Here is a 5,831-nt window from a genome sequence, read left to right on the forward strand (position 1 = left end):
AAATTCTCAAAGCAGAGCTCCATCTAAAACCACTACATTTCCCTGATTTTGTTAGAAATATGTGAATCAACACCCAGCATTTTGAAAATGGCTTTGAGTTCTTTTGAAAGCTTGTGGCCATTACAGTCCTTTCCTATAAACGTAGTCTGCGCTACAGACTTGAAATCTGACATGAGGTGAGTTTCCCCTGAAATGAGGTCTTAACAGATATATTTCTATTTGATTCTTTGTAGGTTTTAGTTCAGATGTATCACCTAATGTCTATGTGTTATCCAGTCATACAAAATGTGATCACTAGAATGGAATGCTTTATTGGAAGATACATATACATGTGCATACACATACGTGGACATGTACACATATAGGTATATATATTTTTACTTGTATATTTCTGGTTGTTTTCTGTATTACAGGAGGTGGGGAAATGTTCCTTACACCTAGAGAAAAAGGTGAAGGTAAGGTAGCAATGCTTACTTACTTCCTGTCCAAGCCCATTCCAAATTCTCTGACCATCTTTGGGATGTACTATATTCTGTAAGGATAAACCTGTAATTCATTACAGAGAATTTCTCTGTGACAATAAATCATTGCTCGATCTTGCTTTTATACCACTTTTTCACTTGCTGTTTCACAGTGGGATACAGCTCAGCCTGAGACAGATGTCTATGTAAGTGCTAGAAGTTTAATCCAAACTATCTGTCCAAGTTCCTACTGCAGACAATTGAGGCCTTCCAGAAGGCAAGTTCTTCACCATATCTGAGACAGTAATCATAGAGTTGGGATGAAGCTCCTTCCAGTGGTATCAATCTGTCCCCATTAACTCTACAGCAAGTTTGCAGGACTGTTAAATACCTAACACTTATACAGTACCCTCAGAAATCCTGAACTTTAGCCACTCATTAACTTTAAAAGGGCCAGACTTCAACCTTCTGCAATATTTTGTTGCTTTTGCCTCATTGAAATCAAAGACTGTTAGGAGCACCCTTGAGGAACAGTACCTGTGACTTTGGGCTGCATTTGACACTCTCTGAGAAATCAAGGGACGACAGATCTTTTAAGTCCATTGTAGCCTTTGCTGCTTAGGAGACACATTAGAGAGAATCATACTGCTTAAATTTCCTATATGGATAGAACTCATCACCGCTAAAACCATGCCTCCAAGGAGAGGAGTTTCCTTGTTCATGGATGTCATCTCCAAACTGATTATGGCTGCAGGTGTCTCCAATCTCAGCTCCTTTGCTGAGGTTATTACAAGTCAGGATAAGCTGTGGTCTGACCTTGCAGTGTAGTTTCTCTGCCAAAAAGAAAGAAAAAGAAGGAACAAGAGCTCCCAGGACAAGAAACGAAAATCGAGACAATGGGGAGACACTTTTGAGCAAAGCAAAATGTTGACAGTAGGAAGAATGTATTGCATCAAAACCTACATCTAAATTGAAGGTATAGAATAATGTTTTAATTTATTTTTCAACGGACTCAATGAAAATTATTTTAGAACGTAATTCAGATCTTTGCACTGTTATATCAAAAATATCACACCAGAATTGAGAACAAAACCTCTGAAAATGTGGCAATGTCCAATATCTGAGTAATTTACTTCATTTTATCCCTTTAATGATTGTTTAACTTGAGGTGTTTCCTTTATGAACATGCTTATAAATCATAATCAAATCATCACCTTTCTGCTTATTCCGATACATAGATTTTTGTCTATTCATCCATTTTGAAGTAGATTTTCAATATTTGAATTATTCAATTTTCTTTTCCAAACCCTCTCCAGCTTATCAACTTTCTTTTAAAATTATTCTAGTGCACATCAGAAGTAGAAATAGTAATATATTGATGGCCACACTAGTCTCCATGTAGTGTAAAAAGAGCATTCTCACCAGTCGTAAATGCAATCTACTGTAACAGCGATTACAAGGGAAAGCAATGAGGACACCTTGCCCACTGAGATTCAAAAGGTAATTTGGGATAATGGGACTCAATTTGAAAAGGATTTCCAATCTTGGTGGTATCTAGATAATTTCACGTATGACCCCACTAACAGTAAAGCCACAGCTTTTGTTTTGACAATACGCAATGCTTCGATATACACCATATACCAAATCATTGTGCTGGGATTAATTCACCATGGAACTGTACTCTATCCATTAGAACACAGAGTATGGGTCAAACAAAAAGGGAACAAATGGCAAACTATTGATGTTGATGCATCTGTTGCACAGGAACAACAGGGACTTATTTGTGAAAGTAATACTATTAAGGCCCAAGACATTTATCCTGACACTGAACAAAATGTTTGTCATTTTCAAATACATCCTGATGAAACTGTACTTATATAAGTTGGAAATGGATGTGTTTGTATAAGAACCCTTTGTGATTCTATATTTATATATAACACCACTGTAGAGACATATAATCAGTCAAATATCTGTATCTGTCATTTTACCAAAATTATGGGATATGACTTTAACTACTCAGCTCCTGTCACAACCCTCCAATTGCTGCAATCTAACTATACATTCTATCAAGATTTATTGCCTACCTTTATTGGAATGAATCTCAAATTGGTAATAAAACTGTTGCAACATGACGACCTGAGTCAATTTCTAAAACAAATTTGAACAATGGACAAAGAATCCTGACTGCCATCCATCATGATGCAGAGGAGAGACACAAGAGACAATGTGCTACAAGAAGTGAAGAAAGATGGAGAACATCACTGATGGGAAACTCTTTTTGGATGGCCACCAACAGCAACTGGAATTTGGAATTTGATGCTGCATCCAATTGTAGTTTTGTTAGTTTTGACCTTATTATGTCTATTGCTAATAAGAATTTTGTATATCAAAGTTTGGCAAAAGCTAAAACAAATTACGTCAACCTAACATGTAAAACACATACAATCAACTGATTCTGTATGTGTATATACAATCGTATATAACTAGCATTAATTGTGACCCTTAAACTAAACAGCTTATCAAATAATTGGACTCTTATCACTGATCTGAAATACATCACATTTTTATAACACAGAGGCAAGAGGTGTCTGTGCTACCGCTCTATGAGTCAATAAAGTGGATTGACTGTAGTCACAGGGTGGAGCCTGCTAGCAGTACTAGTAGTAGTTTGGTATATGCTCCAAAGGAGGTAAAGGCCTGAGCTGTAGTGAGGCCAAGAAATCCTGTTGTCTAAAAACCCGCAAAGGAACAAGGTGGCAGAGTGAGCATCGATGCATATGAGCTTGGAATTTGGATCATGTGATTGACACACGAACAGTGAGTGGCTTTTTCAAGACTCGGTTATCAAGGAACAAAGTACATTGTGGGTGCAAGGGGTTTCATGCACACCTTTCCCATTTCATGTAATTTGACTACAAGCCAACCACTTTATTGCATAAATATGAAAGCCCAAGTGAGCCTTCTTTGAGCTCTCCCTGCTAAGTAGCGTGGCTGCATGGTGGTGATCTCCCCTTGAGCTGGGACACCTCTCAAGGTTGTTCCTCTAGGCAGAGAGACCTTTCACCAATGACAGATCTTTGGTAAGTGACTGATAGCATGCTGAATTAATACTAATGAAACATTACTAATCCACGTAGTTACTCAATATTAATTATTATAAACTTTGCATGTATAATCCCTTAGACATAAACCGTTGACCAAGTCTGGGACTAGAACTGGACCTAGCCACACCTAGACTCTTCTGAGTGGGAGTTTAGAAAACAAGGGGGTCCACTCTGAACCTCATGAATCAATGGGAAGGTCTCCCTTACGCTTCTGTGTCTCTGGTCTTTGTGCGAATCATGCTAACTCGATCCTGACTCAATTTTCCTTTGTATGTTTCTTCCATGCAGTAATTAATACAGTGAACCTTGCCATCAAACTTTTACATCATATTAAAACCACTTTTGGTAATACCTGTGCCAATAGTTCCTTAAGCGATCCGAACTTTGTTAAATTCCATCAAATTTATTGAACTCTCTCAAATTATTGTTTCACCTCAATAAAACATATTGCTGCTTCTTTCTTTTGAGTGAGGTGCATTCCACTCCTTCGCGAGTGGCCACAGGGAGGAGGAAGAAGGGACTCTGCCACAGGGGGTCCTTGGCAGGGGCCGGCACTGATGTAAACAGAAATTTGGGTCCATTTGTTCTAATCTTTCCAAAAGCATTTAGGCCATCATATTCTATGGGGAAATGGCTGTAAGAAATTTAACTCTGTTGTGTGTTATACTAGACGAAGCACTGGAAACTTTTCCATGAATATTCATTCAAATTTGAACACGAATTTAATTCTGACCATGCTAATGACCCTGTCTTTCTAAAATTTGCCTAAAATAAGTGTGTACATTCAGATGGAAATTTTTCAATTTACAATTGCAGTTTGTGTAAGTTATTTGCTTATAATTATATGTTTAGCTGAAGTGAAATGCAAATCAATGTACTTTCCATTACATAAAGATGACAAAGGAGCTTTTAATGGCCTGAAGAGTCTTATGTTGGAAAGACCTTGTGTTTAAATGCAATGGACAAGAAGAGATGACAGACCACACTGGCATTTCACATCTTGCAATATTATTGATGACAAAGAGAAAGAAAAAAAGGAAGGATTAGCAGGCTTGAGAAAATAAGTTAAATATTTGACATATGAAATGTGTGGTAGCAGCAAGGTGTCCACTGTAAATGTCACTGTAGGAGAGACTTGTTTGCTTAAAAAGTGAGAGACTAACAAGGAAGAAAGGAGTTTTCATTTTAATGGCATTAAAAAGCTACTTGAAATGATGGTAATAAATGACACCTGCCTAAAACTGTTGACCCTTTAAAGGACCTTGTCAACTAGGTTGAGCTTAGAGGCTGTGTTTATTGTGATGGGATAGATAGAAAGATGAAATACTCAAATACATCAAAGTAACAGTCCAATTAAAAGACTTGATTCCTTATTATTTCTCACACATTCACATCATTGACTTAGGTGGAGATAGCTTACATAAAAGTAAACCAGTGGAGGGAGAGTGGACAGCCATGGTGTCAGTAAAGGGCAATTGGCACATCTCTGACAACATTGTTTGAGAAATTGGCCCTTAAATATTTACAGTATTACCGGTGATCTGACTCTGATCTGTGCAAATGTCTGGTGATAAAACCAGGTTCATGTTTATCAGCCAGAGCTGGTGTCTCTCCATGGCACTATTGCTCACTTTAGAGTTAGATTCATCTGACCATACACAGAATGCTATACATTTTAAGACAGTGATGTTTCAAGCCAACTTTTGTGTGTCTGGTTTGGATATCAAATTCCTAATACATGCTGTACATGCTGTAATAGGAACGAAATGTCTCACTATAACATATTGCCACAATTTAGTGCACTAAGTTAAAGCTAATGGCAATGTGTTTATGAAACAGTATGATTTCATTGTCCTTAAACCCTCTCTTTCCCCTGTAGCTTACTGGACAACTTTATTTCAAAGTCAGTTCAAATAGCTGCAGGAACATTACTGATGCCTCTACGTGAGCTGTCTCTTGGGCGAATAATAAATAGTGAAGAGAATTGAGAAGGAGAGCTGCCAGGAGAAGGCTGGACTGGTGCCCTCCGCTGATGAGGTTAGGCTGTTGCACATGCGCTGCTGGTATGTCCGGGAAGGGCTGGGATGCCAAAAGGGAACACTTGTCGGCATGAACCAGCGCAACCTTCTAAAAAATCTTGGAAGCATTTAAGGCCCAGTAATTGGGCGTATTCTAGTTTGGTTTTCTTCCAAGTGGGTTTTTCTCCAACTCTTCCTAGCTTGGAAATATTAATGAATTATCCTTATTGCTGAGCAATGCATTTTCC

The 5,831-nt window shown here is 38.0% G+C and overlaps 1 long non-coding RNA gene across 1 annotated transcript; it reads left to right on the forward strand.

Moving 5' to 3' along the window:
* Positions 1-401: 401 nt before the first annotated feature.
* Positions 402-4,478, forward strand: LOC142600979 (uncharacterized). Its single transcript, XR_012834512.1, has 2 exons — positions 402-455; positions 635-4,478. It is a non-coding gene; the product is annotated as an uncharacterized LOC142600979 (long non-coding RNA).
* The last annotated feature ends 1,353 nt before the right edge of the window (positions 4,479-5,831 follow it).

This window comes from Balearica regulorum, chromosome 3 (assembly GCF_011004875.1).
Source record: "Balearica regulorum gibbericeps isolate bBalReg1 chromosome 3, bBalReg1.pri, whole genome shotgun sequence".
NCBI lineage: Eukaryota > Metazoa > Chordata > Aves > Gruiformes > Gruidae > Balearica > Balearica regulorum.